At 41.8% G+C, this 19957-nt stretch overlaps 1 protein-coding gene across 1 annotated transcript in view; it reads right to left on the reverse strand.

The window, feature by feature from the left end:
* Positions 1–19957, reverse strand: part of OSBPL10 (oxysterol binding protein like 10) — a 577114-nt gene that overhangs the window by 74565 nt on the left and 482592 nt on the right. The gene's annotated exons all lie outside the window — the stretch shown is intronic.

The raw sequence follows: 19957 nt of genomic DNA on the forward strand, positions 1-19957 counted from the left end.
TTATACCAAGAAGAGGCATACCACGTCATATTAATTGTCATAACAAAGAACAAATATTACATGGAGTCTTAATAATGTAGAATTGGGGAACTTTGCTTGTTATTGGCAGGTCATATGTTATACATAGAGCTGCTCTACTGACTTCTTCCTTTGTCTCCAGGTGCCACCAGAGTCACTCTGCGGCATTGGTGATGAAGTAGGCAATGTTGCATTCTGCTGGGAGTTGCCAATTATTTTATTTGGTTTCCTCCAAATGGAGGCCACAGACAGAAAAGCCCAAATAGTATATGGGCCCTTTACAGTCCAATAGTTCTGTCTATGACAGCCGATCATTGCTGTTTTGGAGGTGGTAGTGGGCCCTCTTACCTGTTGGGCCTCTGTGCGGTGCACAGGCTACACTAACTATATATCCACCCCTGGGTTTCCCTTTAGTTCTGGTGTGCTCTTGTATTATTCTGTTCCTAATCCTAACTTAGCTTGTGACCCCAAATTCCCTTTTCTGTGCTTTTCACCCTTATCCTGACTTCAGCTAGTTTTACAGAGATTACAGTATCACTGGCATACTACGTGTATTCAGCTATGGTCTTTAACTTTATTATTTTAAAGTCCACGGTTCATTATATTTGACTTTATTTTTACAAATTTAACATGAAAAAGAGTATTTATTACTTCATTTACAGAACAATTTTGAGGTTTCATATCTGTTTTAATCTTATTTGCATAACGTCCACAATTAAGAAACATTGTGTTGATTTTTCGAAATCTTGCCATATTAACAAAATGATTTATATCTCTCCACATAGTGGGCTTCATAGTTACTGGAGCAGTGTATTGGCGTCTTGTTAAATGACCTGTCTAGCAAGTAACAAACTCTCACTTGATTTCTACTGACAGAGAAAAGGACAGATCACCTCCTGGAAAATTTCATGAAGTAAAAGAAAACGACTCTATAGAATCTTTCTAAAATACATATACAGTAGGAAAACAAAAACAAAATCCTGTGTATTTTACTGAAAAAAGAACTGGTCCCTTAAGAAAGGGAGACTGAAATCAGCTGAAGTGGGGGGTTCTCCACTGTCTTACTAATCTATGTAAATAAGAAAATGTGAATAAAAAATATAAATATAAGAAAATGTATGTAAAAAATATAAGAATGCATAAAAATGCACTTAAATAAGAGAAAGGACAACCGAATACAATATGCAGATTATTTATCTACATTTTCTATGGTGAGGTTCAATCCCTCTGGAGCCAATGTGCACAAATTAAATATCCAATATCTTCCTCTATTGATTAGACACCTATAGTGGTCAGGAACATTGTCTGGTATATAGTGATGAGCGAGTGTACTCGTTGCTCGGGTGGTCTCTGAGTATTTATGACTGCTCGGAGATTTAGTTTTCCTTGCTAGATGATTTGCGGCTACTTGACAGCTTGATTGCATGTGGGGATTCCCTAGCAACCAGGCAACCCCCACATGTACTCAGGTTGGGTAACAGCCATAAATCATCCAGCTGAGGCAAGGAAAACTAAATCCCCGAGCAATCATAAATACTCGGAGATCACCTGAGCGTGCTCGGGAAATCCAGGGAAATTAGTATATTCGCTCATCACTAGGGTTGAGCGAAACGGATCGTTCATTTTCAAAAGTCGCCGACTTTTGGCAAAGTCGGGTTTCATGAAACCCGACCCGCTCCCTGTGTTGGGTCGGCCATGCGGTACGTGACTTTCGCGCCAAAGTCGCGTGTCGTATGACGTGCTTGGCGCCATTTTTTCAGCCAATGAAGGAGCGTGGGCAGAGTGATGACATAGGTCTTAGGGGCGTGGACGCTTATCGTCATCTTGTCGCTTGTGCGCTGTAGCGATTTGCAATGTGTAACACCAGCTTTTCTGTTCAGGGATGGAGGGGAGATTATATATATATATACAGTTAGGGCCAGAAATATTTGGACAGTGACACAATTTTCGCGAGTTGGGCTCTGCATACCACCACATTGGATTTGAAATGAAACCTCTACAACAGAATTCAAGTGCAGATTGTAACGTTTAATTTGAAGGGTTGAACAAAAATATCTGATAGAAAATGTAGGAATTGTACACATTTCTTTACAAACACTCCACATTTTAGGAGGTCAAAAGTAATTAGACAAATAAACATAACCCAAACAAAATATTTTTATTTTCAATATTTTGTTGCGAATCCTTTGGAGGCAATCACTGCCTTAAGTCTGGAACCCATGGACATCACCAAACGCTGGGTTTCCTCCTTCTTAATGCTTTGCCAGGCCTTTACAGCCGCAGCCTTCAGGTCTTGCTTGTTTGTGGGTCTTTCCGTCTTAAGTCTGGATTTGAGCAAGTGAAATGCATGCTCAATTGGGTTTAGATCTGGAGATTGACTTGGCCATTGCAGAATGTTCCACTTTTTGGCACTCATGAACTCCTGGGTAGCTTTGGATGTATGCTTGGGGTCATTGTCCATCTGTACTATGAAGCGCCGTCCAATCAACTTTGCAGCATTTGGCTGAATCTGGGCTGAAAGTATATCCCGGTACACTTCAGAATTCATCCGGCTACTCTTGTCTGCTCTTATGTCATCAATAAACACAAGTGACCCAGTGCCATTGAAAGCCATGCATGCCCATGCCATCACGTTGCCTCCACCATGTTTTACAGAGGATGTGGTGTGCCTTGGATCATGTGCCGTTCCCTTTCTTCTCCAAACTTTTTTCTTCCCATCATTCTGGTACAGGTTGATCTTTGTCTCATCTGTCCATAGAATACTTTTCCAGAACTGAGCTGGCTTCTTGAGGTGTTTTTCTGCAAATTTAACTCTGGCCTGTCTATTTTTGGTATTGATGAATGGTTTGCATCTAGATGTGAACCCTTTGTATTTACTGTCATGGAGTCTTCTCTTTACTGTTGACTTAGAGACAGATACACCTACTTCACTGAGAGTGTTCTGGACTTCAGTTGATGTTGTGAACGGGTTCTTCTTCACCAAATTAAGTATGCGGCGATCATCCACCACTGTTGTCATCCGTGGACGCCCAGGCCTTTTTGAGTTCCCAAGCTCACCAGTCAATTCCTTTTTTCTCAGAATGTACCCAACTGTTGATTTTGCTACTCCAAGCATGTCTGCTATCTCTCTGATGGATTTTTTCTTTTTTTTCAGCCTCAGGATGTTCTGCTTCACCTTAATTGAGAGTTCCTTTGACCGCATGTTGTCTGCTCACAGCAACAGCTTCCAAATGCAAAACCACACACCTGGAACCCACCCCTGACCTTTTAACTACTTCATTGATTACAGGTTAACGAGGGAGACGCCTTCAGAGTTAATTGCAGCCCTTAGAGTCCATTGTCCAATTACTTTTGGTCCCTTGAAAAAGAGGACGCTATGAATTACAGAGCTATGATTCCTAAACCCTTTCTCCGATTTGGATGTGGAAACTATCATATTGCAGCTGGGAGTGTGCAATTTCAGCCCATATTATATATATAATTGTATTTCTGAACATGTTTTTGTAAACAGCTAAAATAACAAAACTTGTGTCACTGTCCAAATATTTCTGGCCCTAACTGTATATATATATATATATATATGTATATATATATATATATATATATATATATATATATATATATATATATATATATGAGAGAGAGAGAGAGAAAATTCCCATTGACTTTGCATTGGGTTTCGTGTTTCGCCATAATCGGCCGATTTCACTTGACTCAACTTTTGAGATAGTCGGGTTTCGCGAAACCCGACTCGACCCTAAAAAAGTAAAAGTCGCTCAACCCTACTCATCACTACTGGTATATGATCAATAATAATGAGAAATCTAGGATCTTTTTGGTGCGCTATAGAAAAATGCTTAGATAAACTGTGTAATAAGAAACCATTACGGAAATTTTGGTGATGTGTATTTAAGTGGGCATGCATGGTTTGAATGGTGTGTCTAATGTACTGGAAACCGCAAGTGCATTGCATTAAATACGGTAGATCACAAAAGTGGATTGACAACTCACATGCAGTTAATGTTATAACTGGTGCCTTTAGTATTTGATGTAAATTGTTTTGCTCTTTGCACAATTGTTGCGGAACAGAGGCATTTAGGAATTTTGCAGGCAAAACAACCAGGACTAGAAATGGTATTGGTTGTCAAGGGGCGAGGATTCAGGGTGGTGTTGCTAGGGGCAACCAGATTACGAAGGGTATGATTCCTTCTAAAGACCATTCTCAGGTTAGCAGGGAGGTTTTTTCAGAAAGGATATCGGTCACCCTTCAGAATGAACCAGTGTTTTTTAAGTAGATCCTGAATTAATCTGTGGGAGTAATTACAGGTGGTAACAAACGCCACTTGCCAAATTCTAAGGTGGTAGTCCCCCTTGCCTGCCCTGGTTTTGATTTTATTAATGCAATCCTTCTGAGAGAACAATTTGGCTTTAGAGAAGGCATGAGGAATTAGTTTTTTCGGATAGCCCTTATGCTGGAAACGTTCCATAAGAACCTTAGATTCTTCCATAAAATCAGTTTCGTTTGTGCAGTTTTTTCTAATCCTCCAATATTGTCCGTAAGGAATATTTGTGATCCACTTCGGAAGATGACCACTATTGAAACATAGATAACTGTTTACATCAACGTTTTTGAATTGTGTGGAGGAGGAGAATTTTCCTGCTGAGTCTACGTGCACTACTATGTCAAGAAACAATATGGCGGTATTAGACATTTGGGTTGAAAAGGACCTGCATGTAACTCCCCTTACCTGCCGACAGGTCTATTCCCCAGCGCTCCCCCAGACCGCGCTTCTTTTCCTCTCACTTCCTGCATCTTAGCTGGGAGATAACATGGTGCATATTGTGTAGAGGTAGACTGAGTGTAGTGAATATGAAGACAGGGGAGATGTGATGTGTTGTCCTCGTGCTGGATGTAGCTATGTAAAAAGAGATTTAAGATGGAGCAGCAGGAGGAAGAGAATCCTAGAAGAAGCAACAAGGGTAAACCTGTCAAAACCATCACCACAGTGTGCTGTGGTTGTCTGTGTGCATAATATAGTGGTAAACTCAGATGAGTCAGCATTCTATATCCCTCTCTCAAAGATTAGCTCATTACAAGCAGCTATATAATCTTCTAGTAGATTGTCCCTTTATATGCAGCTGCTCCCTCCTCCTTTATCTGGGCTTTCTCCTTTCATGGCTGATAAATAACAATATCCTGTATATAGTGGTAGATATAGCGGTAGACTAGGATGAATCAGCATCTACTATATAATTGTCTAAGGGTCACTTCCGTCTTTCTGTCTGTCTGTCTTTCTTTCTGTCACGGATATTCATTGGTCGCAGCCTCTATCTATCATGGAAATCCAAGTCGCTGATTGATCGCGGCAAAACAGCCACGACCAATCAGCGACGGGCACAGTCCGGCGGCAACATGGCCGCTCCTTCCTCCCCGCAGTCAGTGCCCCCTCCATACTCCCCTCCGGTCACCACTCACACAGGGTTAATGGCAGCGTTAACCGACCGCACAATGCCGCGCACTCGGTTAACACTGCTATTAACCCTGTGTGACCAAGGTTTTACTATTGATGCTGCCTATGCGGCATCAATAGTAAAAAAATCTAATGTTAAAAATAATTAAAAAAATAAAAAATCGTTATATACTCACCGTCCGTCGGCCCCTCGGATCCACAACAGGCCTTTCCCACTCGCGACGCTCCGGTAACCGGTCCATGCTGCGATCTCGCAAGATGATGACGTAGCGGTCTCGTGAGACCGCTACGTCATCATCTCGCGAGACCGCAATGCACTCTTCATACCAGAGCGCGCAAGGACTCAGCGTCGGTAACCGCTTCGCTTGGATCCGGGGGCTACGGAAGGTGAGTATGTAACTATTTCTTATTTTAATTCTTTTTTTTAACAGGGATATGATGCCCACATTGCCATATACTACGTGGGCTGGGCAATATACTACATGGGCTGTGCAATATACTACATGGAAGAAAACACGTTTTGGATACTCAATCCTTCGTCAGTATTTTTGTGATACTGTTGCAAATTTATATATTGTCTGCACACACTAGGTTTTTATTTATTTTAATATTAACCCCCTGGTGAGCATATGTTATAGATTGCCATCTCATCCTTTGATACATAATTAGGATTTGGCTTGCCCTGCTATTTGCAGCTTGAATTGTGCACATTTTAGACTATATTTATTTATATTTTTATACTATATTTTAAATGTTTGTCACTACTGCTACTAAATAAAAATTGATTTTATATTATAATTATTCCCTGTCTCATTGGTTCGGCTTTTGTGTTGAGAGCATTTTTTCTTCTCTGTAGTGGTTCTCCACTACAACTTCGGCACATGTAGTGACCTATTGATTACGTTGAAATTTTGGTTATAAATTTTTATATCTGCCACATATACTATCTAGGTGTCACTAATGTGTCTTTTACTAATATACTACATGGGCTGTGCTTTATACTACATGGGCTGTGCAATATACTACGCGACTGGGCAATATACTACGTGGCTGGGCAATGTACTACGTTACTGGGCAATATACTACGTGGCTGGGCAATATACTACGTGACTGGGCAATATACCACATTACTGGGCAATATACTACGTGACTGGGCAATATACTACGTGGCTGGGCAATATACAATGTCACTGGGCAATATACTAGGTTACTGGGCAATATACTACGTAGCTGGGCAATATAGTACATAACTGGGCAAGATACTACGTGGCTGGGCAAGATACTATGTGGCTGGGCAATATACTGCGAGACTGGGCAATATACTACGTGACTGAGCAATATACTACGTGGCTGGGCAATGTACTACGTTACTGGGCAATATACTACGTGGCTGGGCAATATACTACGTGACTGGGCAATATACTACGTTACTGGGCAAAATACTACGTGACTGGGCAATATACTACGTTGCTGGGCAATATACGACGTCACTGGGCAATATACTACGTGGCTGGGCAATATAGGAGGAATGTGGAAACCACAAGAAAAAAGACCATACGGCAAAAAAGCTATAAACAATAAAAACAACTCTCTATTAAATACAAACATTAAAAATGAACGGACAAAAATGGAATACAGATGTGGGAATGGTATAGGTCATGACACAAATACTGCCACATACGTATAAGACGTACAGGCCCAACAAAGACTCCCTAACTAAAAAGATGTAAGTATGGGGAGTGGACACCACTAAGGCAGGATGGCTGCGATGAACATAATTGTACAATGTAAACTCATAATACCCAAAAATACCCTACAGACGGCATATATCCCTCATTAGGAGGCTACTCTGTCCATATATATATATATGAGGAGTGCAAGTGCACTAATGCGGACGTACGGGGAAAATGAACGAAATTCATCATCAAAACGCAGCCATAGCTGCATAAATATCAAAAACCAAGGGGAAACCAGGATAGTGCCAATAACGCCCATGCAGCACACAGCACATGCTGTAAGAATATCTATAAGGTTACCTGGTCCAAGATGGTATCAACCCGGGTGTCGGATAGGCGGCCCGCACGTCTGAATCCCAGGTTACTGGGCAATATACTACGTAGCTGGGCAATATAGTACGTAACTGGGCAAGATACTACGTGGCTGGGCAATATACTATGAGACTGGGCAATATACTATGTGACTGGGCAATATACTACATGGCTGGGCAATATACTACGTGGTTGGGCAATATACTACGTGGATGTGCTATATACTACGTGGACATGCATATTCTAGAATACCCGATGCGTTAGAATCGGGCCACCATCTACTTATATATAATCCTTTAAAAGATTAGCCCATTACAAGCAGCTATATACTCTTTTAGCAGATTAACCCTTTATAGGCAGCTGCATCCTCCTCCTTTATCTGGGCCTTCTTTCATGGCAGATAAATAACAATATCCAGTATATAGTAAATGAATCAGCATTCTATATCATCCTTTAAAAGATTAGCCCATTACAAGTAGCATTGTACTCTTAGTAGATTAACCCTTTATATGCAGCTGCATCCTCCTGCTTTGTCTGGGTCTTATTATTACATGGCTGATAAATAATAATATTCTGCATGAAGTTTTGTTTGTAGTTGAGGAAAAGTGATGCTTAATATACAGTTTTGTTGATGCACTGCCATTGGGATACATTGAGTTAATTCATCATGTTTGTGATTCTCTTTTACGGAATTTGAAAAATGGGTGAACCAATTCCCCCATTGTATTCTTTGGATTAGCGTCTTACGAAGTGATAAAGCAGGCCGAATACTGCCAGATTAAAGAACTTGGTTCTACTTTACCATTCAGATGCTGAAGAGAATCAACTCTCCCCTCTTACAGCTAGTATCTGCTTTTGATCTCAAGGTGATGAAGTGAAAATAGAAAGGCATTTATGGTAGCCGAATAATGTGAATGAGCGTTCCTAGGAATGCTCAATTTCCAATAATTAGTGAGTGTAAAAAGACTGCCAATCATACGGTGGAAGAGCAAAACACTGGTATAGAAATCATCATTCTTGTATCATCTCGTCCTGTGTAAAGAGGACATGTACTGTGTGCTGCCAGAAACAACAAGATGATATATCTAATCTCTAATACAATATGCCGCTGCAAAACCAGCTGTCTTGGCAGGAAAAAAGCTGCAGGAACAAAGTAGGTTTTGCTTGTTTTTTCTTGCTTTTTTGCTGTGCTTTTTTGTGTGCATTTTTTACTGTGTTTTTGGCATTCTAGATTTGTCTTTTATGCATGTTGATAAAGTTTAGTGCCCAAAAAAATTCCTATTCTTTAGAATCAAGTGTGAGCACAAAATATGCAGTAAAACCTGGATCAACATTTTTTTCCACCACCCATTCATGTTAATGGGTGAAAAACGCTGAAAAATCCATGAAAGAAGATGTTACCATGTTAAGATGTTACATGTTACCTCTATTGTGAAAAAAAATGCAAAGCACAAAGTACTGATGAAATAAAACAAGGTGTGTGCATGAGATATCTGAAATCTCAGACATAGCTGGTGCTGTAAAACAAAGCAGAAAATTTGCTTAAAAAAGTTGAAAAAAACGCCTAATGTGAATTTACCCTAAGTCTAACATTCTGTGCCAATTAATTAGCTTTACTGTTGTATGGCTCCATTTTTATTAGACAGAGCTCCAAATGTCTTGTGGTGCCATCTAGAGATGAGCGAACTTGTTCGGAAAATGTTGGCCAATCTAAAATTTGGCACAAACGTAGCACGTTCAGATTCATGTTCAGATTCTCGAGCATTTTCCTCAAAATCGTCAAAATTTGGCCAAAGTGTGGTAAATGATCGAGTTTATATTAATGCTTTTGTAAGGACTTTGGCTAGGATAGTGGTGCTGTATGGACAGGGGGTATTTGATGAGATGAGGGGGTGGAGAGAGGTCAGAGGAGTGGCAGACTGTTATTTATTTTTTTAATTAACTTAATGTGCGGAGATTCCGGCAGCCAATCAGGGTGCAGAAACCATCCACAACGTCCAGACACAAGGGCTTGTGTCAGTGGCTGCTGAAGTCACATGTCCCCCTCGATATAAAAAGTGGACATGTGGCTCTGGCGCCTTTTTGTAAGTGTAACAGCGCAGAGAGGCAGATAGTGAGCTAGGCGGTTTATTGTCAGCTAGTTCAGATAGATAGGATCCTGTATAAAATCGACTTTCCAGCATATAAATCTGGAGTGCTAATTCTATGGTGCAGCCACAAGTCGCCACTTCAGTATATATAAATCCATAGTGCTGCTAACCAGTCAACAATTCAGCACATAAATCCTTTGTGCTAATTGTGTGGTCCCGCCACCAGCCTATCTGTATCTATTTACCTATTATAAATATATATATTATATAGAGACAGAAGAATATTTCTTTTGAAAATAAAAAAAGAATTACTCTATGTAGAAGCTCAAGTTAAAATGGCATTGTCATTCGCATGTAAATCAGATGGTAGGTGCTAAAAATCGAATTGTGCTTGCAAGTAAATCACATGACACTTGCCAACTTTCCTGGACCGATATCAGACCATTTTTTTAAGGTGATGGATATGAGACCTTAAAAGGAAACCCATCATCAGTTTTGGCCTTAATGAAGTAAGGCCACCACCTTGTGGTGCGGATATACAGCACTCTATAATGCTGTATGAGAAGAAAAAGAACATTTATTTTACTCACCTGTGAGGCGATCCGGTCCAATCCGCAGGTCCGGTATCTCAGTGTTGTGAAAGGTAATTCAGTACCACAATGGACATAGAGGTCAGCACACATACAGTGACCTGACAACAACCCAAAAACATAGAACGAGCTCTGAGACGTGGGAACTCTGCTGACCGCAATCCCTAATCCTCTCCAACCACACTAGAGGCAGCCGTGGATTGCGCCTAACGCTCCCTATGCAACTCGGCACAGCCTGAGAAACTAGCTAACCTGAAGATAGAAAATAAGCCTACCTTGCCTCGGAGAAATACCCCAAAGGAAAAGGCAGCCCCCACATATAATGACTGTGAGTTAAGATGAAAAGACAAACGTAGAGATGAAATAGATTTAGCAAAGTGAGGCCCGACGTTCTGAACAGAGCGAGGATAGGAAAGGTAACTTTGCGGTCAACACAAAACCCTACAAAAACCACGCAAAGGGGGCAAAAAGACCCTCCGTACCGAACTAACGGCACGAAGGTACACACTCTGCGTCACAGAGCTTCCAGCAAGCAGGAAAAAACAAATAGACAAGCTGGACAGAAAAAACAGCAAACAAAATAGCAAAGCGGAACTTAGCTATGCAGAGCAGCAGGCCACAGGAATGATCCAGGAGGAAACAGGTCCAATACTAGAACATTGACTGGAGGCCAGGATCAAAGCACTAGGTGGAGTTAAATAGAGCAGCACCTAACGACTTCACCACATCACCTGAGGAAGGAAACTCAGAAGCCGCAGTACCACTTTCCTCCACCAACGGAAGCTCACAGAGAGAATCAGCCGAAGTACCACTTGTGACCACAGGAGGGAGCTCTGCCACAGAATTCACAACAGTACCCCCCCTTGAGGAGGGGTCACCGAACCCTCACCAGAGCCCCCAGGACGACCAGGATGAGCCATATGAAAGGCACGAACAAGATCGGGAGCATGGACATCAGAGGTAAAGACCCAGGAATTATCTTCCTGAGCATAACCCTTCCACTTAACCAAATACTGGAGTTTCCGTCTTGAAACACGAGAATCCAAAATCTTCTCCACAATATACTCCAACTCCCCCTCCACCAAAACGGGGCAGGAGGATCAACAGATGGAACCATAGGTGCCACGTATCTCCGCAACAATGACCTATGGAATACGTTATGTATGGAAAAATAATCTGGAAGGGTCAGACGAAAAGACACAGGATTAAGAACCTCAGAAATCCTATACGGACCAATGAAACGAGGTTTAAACTTAGGAGAGGAAACCTTCATAGGAATATGACGAGAAGATAACCAAACCAAATCCCCAACACGAAGTCGGGGACCCACACAGCGTCTGCGATTAGCGAAACGTTGAGCCTTCTCCTGGGACAAGGTCAAATTGTCCACTACATGAGTCCAAATCTGCTGCAACCTGTCCACCACAGTATCCACACCAGGACAGTCCGAAGACTCAACCTGCCCTGAAGAGAAACGAGGATGGAACCCAGAGTTGCAGAAAAACGTCGAAACCAAGGTAGCCGAGCTGGCCCGATTATTAAGGGCGAACTCAGCCAAAGGCAAAAAGGACACCCAGTCATCCTGATCAGCAGAAACAAAGCATCTCAGATATGTTTCCAAGGTCTGATTGGTTCATTCGGTCTGGCCATTAGTCTGAGGATGGAAAGCCGAGGAAAAAGACAAGTCAATGCCCATCCTACCACAAAAGGCTCGCCAAAACCTCGAAACAAACTGGGAACCTCTGTCAGAAACGATATTCTCTGGAATGCCATGTAAACGAACCACATGCTGGAAGAACAATGGCACCAAATCAGAGGAGGAAGGTAATTTAGACAAGGGTACCAAATGGACCATCTTAGAGAAGCGATCACAGACCACCCAAATGACTGACATCTTTTGAGAGACGGGAAGATCTGAAATAAAATCCATAGAGATATGTGTCCAAGGCCTCTTCGGGACCGGCAAGGGCAAAAGCAACCCACTGGCACGAGAACAGCAGGGCTTAGCCCGAGCACAAATCCCACAGGACTGCACAAAAGTACGCACATCCCGCGACGACAGAGATGGCCACCAAAAGGATCTAGCCACTAACTCTCTGGTACCAAAGATTCCAGGATGACCAGCCAACACCGAACAATGAACCTCAGAGATAACTTTATTCGTCCACCTATCAGGGACAAACAGTTTCTCCGCTGGGCAACGATCAGGTTTATTAGCTTGAAATTTTTGCAGCACCCGCCGCAAATCAGGGGAGATGGCAGACACAATTACTCCCTCTTTGAGGATACCCGCCGGCTCAGATAAACCCGGAGAGTCACTGGAGTTAAATAGAGCAGCACCTAACGACTTCACCACACACCTGAGGAAGGAAACTCAGAAGCCGCAGTACCACTTTCCTCCACCAACGGAAGCTCACAGAGAGAATCAGCCGAAGTACCACTTGTGACCACAGGAGGGAGCTCTGCCACAGAATTCACAACACTCAGGTCTTGGTCCGGTGCCTCCCATCTTCTTGTAGCTGTCCTCTTACTTGGCTCTTGCAGATGATGTGTCCCTGCGTCATCCACAGTGTCTCCTAAGCATTGCGTTCCTGTGCAGGCGTACTTCTCTGCCTTGTTGATGGCAGAGTAAGTTACTGCACTATGCATGCGCCGGGGCTCTTTTACCTTTCCCAGCGCCTGCACACTACAGTACTTTGCTCTGTCCTTAACAGGTCAGAGAAGTGTGCCTGTGTAGAAGCGCGATGCCGGGAGATGACATAGGGACAAATAATCCACATAAAGCAAGCAGGAGGACGGCCACTGTAAGAAGATGGGAGACACTGGAAAAGACCTGCGACACCCCTCGGACTGGACAGCCCCACAGGTGAGTATAATAAGTCATTTTTCTTCTCTTACAGGTTAGGTTGGGGGCCGATATACAGCACTACAGAATGCTGTATATCAGTCCCAAAAGGTGGTGGCCTTACTTCATATTGGCCAAAACTGGTGACAGGTTCCCTTTAAAGATAATTTCCAGCCAATAGTCAGATTCCCAGTTTGGCAGCCGAACAGCTTTAGAACACTATTAACCTGCAGACTAACCCTATAATCCTGCAGATTAACCTCATATCTGCAGGTTAATAGTGTTTTTTTACATGACCGGTTCTCTGTAAAAGATTTTTTTCTTGAAAGAAAAAAATCTCTTATTTCTGCTATTAACGTTTTACATTTTTTTTTATTTACAAAAAAATATATTAAAATAATACAATAGAAACAAATCTAGCAAAGAATAATCCTTATTTTTCGTGTCAAAGGTGTAATACTTCTAGGTAGCCTGAGTGGCAAGGTTTGTTGTAAAGGTATGATTACTATTAATGCCAGCCACTACTTTAAACCCTCTCTAACCCTCCCACGTACATCGAAACATAATGATGTTGGTATTAGAACCGTCATTGACAACCAATTGCTAGGCATGTAATCTATATATAATCGTGTAGAAACAACTGTAGAAGCAATAAATTCTACACAAATGCATAGCATGAAAGACTCTGCTATCCATAATGCAAGACATATTCCAGGAGAAAACTGCCTCCATCAATAAACTACAAAGCGCAACAAAGTCGTAGTTTGCTGAAAAATAAGAAACAATCTTCTTATGTTACATGAAAGGACATTATTCTGAAATTCTACTTCTAGTCAAACATCTGCTTTTTGAAGTTTTAAGCTGAAGGCATCAAGCTATACAAGAGAATAACCTTTGTTTTTTATATTGTAACTCTTGTGTAGTATCAAAGTTATCACATTGCCACAAGATTTGCAAGAATTTGCTAATTGCTGGGGGGTCCAACTACTACAAACCTGCGGATAACATGATTGATGACCCAAATATGGCTCCTGAGAGCTAAGCTTGGGTTAGCTATACAAGTCATTTTGTTCTCAGAGGACATAAGCTGCAGCCACTATCTGTCAGTGAAACTGTACTTAACTATCCCTCTCATATTTCTATCCAGTCACTGCACCAGTGCCACCACCCTGTACCAGTCATTGCACTGGTTGCCCATCTTCAAAATGCGATATAAACTTAACACACTCACCCACAAAACTCTGCAGAATGTTGCATCAGCCTACATCAATTATGATAAAGGGGGATTGTCAAAATCTAACATCCAAAATCCACATAAAAATTATAACTTTTATTAGATATGCAATAAAAATGTCTCTTGTAAAAAAACACAAAAAAGCTTAAAAAACAGCTAGATCCTGAATTAATAATGCAGTGCGAAGCAGCATAATGAAACAGCCGAAATTGCACCCTAATAATCCCTGTAGGTGGTACTATCTGGCAGTGGAGATTGGCAGCCTAATTGTAAGAGCAATTGGCGCCCCCACTCACTGATGCTTGCCCTGAAAGTGCCCCATAAACGAATAGGATGTAATAAATATATAGGTACAAATAATATAAGATACTATAAAAAAACACCTGGAACAAACAAAGACCAATATGCTGTCAAATTTAAAACATATAAGAAAAAAAATTTATATATCTAAAGTTAGTCTGGTTAAATACCACTATAAACAGGGAAAGTAAAATACTTCATAATAACTGTCTGTGTTTGTTGTACTTATCCATCCACATACTGCGTTTCAAAATGCTGCATCACCCTGCACCTCTTCTCTCATCTCTGTCTATCAACTGTTCTGTGCTCTTCATTATGTTAATGGCCCAAGACTAACATGATCCATAGAGCACATGTCCCATTCTCTTCTCCAGGACTTCTCATGTGCTGGACCAGTTTTTTGGCATCCACTACCCTATCAGGTTAATTCCCAGGCAAGCCTATCATACCGTCACATTAATCTAACATAGTAACATAGTTATTAAGGTTGAAGGAAGACTTTAAGTCCATCTAGTTCAACCCATAGCCTAACCTGACATGCCCTAACATGTTGATCCAGAGGAAGGCAAAAAAAAAACCCATGTGGCAAAGAGTAAGCTCCACATTGGGGAAAAAATTCCTTCCCGACTCCACATACGGCAATCAGACTAGTTCCCTCGATCAACGCCCTATCAAGGAATCTAGTACATATACCCTGTAACATTATACTTTTCAAGAAAGGCATCCAGTCCCCTCTTAAATTTAAGTAATGAATCACTCATTACAACATCATACGGCAGAGAGTTCCATAGTCTCACTGCTCTTACAGTAAAGAACCCGCGTCTGTAATTATGCTTAAACCTTCTTTCCTCCAGACGTAGAGGATGCCCCCTTGTCCCTGTTTCAGGTCTATGGTTAAAAAGATCATCAGAAAGGTCTTTGTACTGTCCCCTCATATATATATATATATATATATATATATATATATATATATATATATATATATATATATATATATATTATATTTCTCAGTTCTTACATTTTTCTTCACAATTTGCTTCCTTCTGTCATGTCTGCCACATTCTCCTTGCTCTCTTAGTAGTTTGTATTTGGACATATGCGGATACTGGTAAAAAATTGCTAAATTAAGAATTTTTTTCACTTTTCCCTGTAAAAAAAAAAACTTTGCATGCAGATCCCTCATTACCTTTGTTTGGAATGTTGAATTATGTGTTACTCTGTAATGGCTGATATTGTGTGTACATGTCCCCTTTGCATTGTAAAGTGCTGAAGAATATGTTGGGCATATATACCGTATATACTCGAGTATAAGCCGACCCGAGTATAAGCCGACCCCCCTAATTTTGCCACAAAAAACTGGGAAAACTTATTGACTCGAGTATAAGCCTAGGGTGGAAATGCAGCATTTACCGGTGAATTTCAAAAATAAAAATAGATCATTATTTCCCCATAGCTGTGCCATATAGTGCTCTGCACCGTTCATATTTCCCCATAGGTGTGAACCATATAGTGCTCTGCACCGTTCATTGTGCCCCCTAGCTGTGCCATATACGGTGCTCTGCACCGTTCATTGTGCCCCATAGATGTGCCATATACAGTGCTCTGCACCGTTCACTGTGCCCCATAGATGTGCCATATACAGTGCTCTGCACCGTTCACTGTGCCCCATAGATGTGCCATATACAGTGCTCTGCACCGTTCATTGTGCCCCATAGATGTGCCATATACAGTGCTCTGCACCGTTCACTGTGCCCCATAGATGTGCCATATACAGTGCTCTGCACCGTTCACTGTGCCCCATAGATGTGCCATATACAGTGCTCTGCACCGTTCATTGTGCCCCATAGATGTGCCATATACAGTGCTCTGCACCGTTCACTGTGCCCCATAGCTGTGCTGTGCCATATACGATGCTCTGCACCGTTCACTGTGCCCTATAGCTGTGCTGTGCCATATACGGTGCTCTGCACCGTTCACTGTGCCCTATAGCTGTGCTGTGCCATATACGGTGCTCTGCACCGTTCACTGTGCCCCATAGCTGTGCTGTGCCATATACAGTGCTCTGCACCGTTCACTGTGCCCCATAGCTGTGCTGTGCCATATACGGTGCTCTGCACCGTTCACTGTGCCCTATAGCTGTGCTGTGCCATATACGGTGCTCTGCACCGTTCACTGTGCCCTATAGCTGTGCTGTGCCATATACGGTGCTCTGCACCGTTCACTGTGCCCCATAGCTGTGCTGTGCCATATACAGTGCTCTGCACCGTTCACTGTGCCCCATAGCTGTGCTGTGCCATATACAGTGCTCTGCACCGTTCACTGTGCCCCATAGATGTTCCACATAAATTTGTGCCGCCGCTGCCGCAATAAAGAAAAAAAAACACATACTCACCTCCCTTGATTGCAGCTCCCGGCGTCTCGTTCCGGCGCCTCCATCTTCCCGGCGTCTCTGCTCTGACTGATCAGGCAGAGGGCGCCGCGCACACTGTATGCGTCATCGCGCCCTCTGCCTGATCAGTCAGAGAGCGCAGACGCCGGGAAGATGGAGGCGCCGGCCGGGAAGATGGATCGGCGCCCGGCGGCTGGAACGAGGACAGGTGAATATGCTATACTCACCTAGTCCTGGCGATCCTCGCGCTGTCCCCTCCTGTCTTCGGTGCCGCAGCTTCTTTCTCTATCAGCGGTCACCGGCACCGCTGATTAGAGAAATGAATAAGCGGCTCCGCCCCTATGGGAGGTGGAGCCGCTTATTCATTTCTGTAATGAGCGGTCCCACGTGACCGCTGAAGAGAGGAAGAAACTGCAGCGCCGAAGCCCGTGGGACGGCAGGGACAGCGCGAGGATCGCTGGGACTAGGTAAGTATACCCCAGCGCCCTCACCCCCTCACCCGCCGACCCCACCGCTACCGTGACTCGAGTATAAGCCGAGGGGGGCACTTTCAGCCCAAAAATTTGGGCTGAAAATCTCGGCTTATACTCGAGTATATACGGTAAGTATAAATTATAATCATCTCTGATATATGTGATCACATCCCAATATGTTAGCAATTTCAAGAGCGCTGCATCCCTCTAAGATTTGTAAGAATTATCGGCTGTGTACAGTTCGTTAAATCTTTTTTTTTGTCCATTTTGCTTGAGGAAATAAAGCTGCCTAATAATTCCGCACATCTTCATAAAGTGTGATGATATACTTTGGCCTGACCTTCCCTCATTACACAAATACACGTCACCCGTTCTACTTCAGCCAATGTGCATTTAAGGTTATACGGTTTGTGGTTGGAAAATATTAATAACAATTATGATATTGTCAAAATACTCACTTGTCTTAATAATTCTGTACACAGTATACACAGAAATTCCCCCCACAGTGTTGATGATAACCTCTACAGACTAACAATGTACCACAATTTAGAAAACCAGACATTAGAAATCTGATTGTCACCACCAGTGTTTCTCCATAGCATGATTTATGTGCTTGGTCAAGTGTTGAGGAGCAAAGGTCTTTCGTCTGCTCCGTTTCCGACCATTATTAAATGTATAACAACTAAACTGACGACATCTTACCTGCAGCAGATAATGCAGCCTTTTTTGTAAGACACTCGGTTATGTTTATAGTGAGACTTTTTATAGATTTCGTTATACAAAGCAGTGAGCCATGATTGAAAAAAAATGATTTTTAGGGATTTTTTTTTTTTTTTACACAAAAAGAAAACAGTAAAAGCAATTGCTGGTAAACATCTGCATTACTGAAATACGTTTATTATTATTCCTGTGGTTGATTTACACTCACATGGCACACACTGATATCTACCTAAATGTTACGCATTAAATTGTATCTGCTGGATTTAATGACATGCTATGTGAACCAAACCATTTCAAGACTTTTTTTCCAGACATTCTAATAAATAAATAAAAAAAAAATAAAAAAAACAGTCACTAAATGTAACTTTATCTCTATTTTATATTCTTTTACATTCTTTATTTTTAAATATCAATTGTTACACACATTATATATATACAGTATATATTTATATATATAATGAGTCTTGATAAATTCTATCTTTAAGGAGGTGCTTTGTCACTGCAGTGTGTCAAGTCCATTGTTCTGCTCCCAAAGGAAGAGAATAATTAAAATTGACGATGGACTGGGTCTGCTACACGATGTATGCCAACAGAACCTTACGGACCTCATTACCTTTTAATGGGTCCATAGGTTCTCCAACATAATTTCTGACATTTTATTAGAAAAAAAAATGTGCAGCATGCTGTAATAGAGGCTTCTAAAGCAGCCCCCAAGGCAGATCAAAACAGAGCCCTAAAAGCATTAAAAAATTTAGAGAATAAAATACTGTACTACGAGGACCCTTAGCGATCTGCTTGTATCTTTGTAGAAACCAGGAAGTGGTTGAATTTCCTACAGTGCCGCCACAGAAGAATTGAACCATTCCACTGATCTGTTGAAAAGCAAGTAACTGTCCATGTAATAATGTTCCTAGACAAGTTCGGACCTCCAAAGTCAGTTGCGGTTTTTTTTTTTTGGCGTTCATGCATTCTGTCCGAAATCAAAGATGGTCTTGGTCTTTAAATTGTTTTGTGTCTTTTTAGCTAAAAAAAAAAAAAAACTTCTGCCAAAGTTTCAGGTGTACATAAAATCACTCATAAATAAATAGTGTGTTATCAATATTAGAATCCCATTGCTAGATAATATGTATAGATAAACAATTACTTAATGAGTAACGTAAAGGGAATTTGCAGCAGGTCTTTGCTATGTAACCTGACAGCAGCACGAGGTGGGGACGGAGACCTTTGTAACCATGATGATATTTGTTATGGCTGGCAATCAGGCAACACAGCGTGCAGTAATCAGCGCACATACAGAGATCTGGCAATAACCCAAAACAATAGGACGAGCTCTGAGACGTGGAATCTCTGTAGACTGCAGTACCTGATCTATCCTCACACAACTGGAAGCAGCAGTGGATTGCGCCTATCAACTACCTATGCAACTCGGCACTGCCTGAGGAGCTGACTAGCCTGAAGATAGAAATACAAGCCTGACTTACCTCAGAGAAATACCCCAAAGGAATAGGCAGCCCCCACATATAATGACTGTTAGCAAGATGAAAAGACAAACGTAGGAATGAAATAGATTCAGCAAAGTGAGGCCCGATATTCTAGACAGAGCGAGGATAGCAAAGAGAACTATGCAGTCTACAAAAAACCCTAAAACGAAAACCACGCAAAGGGGCAAAAAGACCCACCGTGCCGAACTAACAGCACGGCGGTGCACCCCTTTGCTTCTCAGAGCTTCCAGCAAAAGATAATAACAAGCTGGACAGAAAAAACAGAAAACAAACTAGA

Source organism: Ranitomeya imitator, chromosome 6 (assembly GCF_032444005.1).
Source record: "Ranitomeya imitator isolate aRanImi1 chromosome 6, aRanImi1.pri, whole genome shotgun sequence".
NCBI classification, from domain to species: domain Eukaryota; kingdom Metazoa; phylum Chordata; class Amphibia; order Anura; family Dendrobatidae; genus Ranitomeya; species Ranitomeya imitator.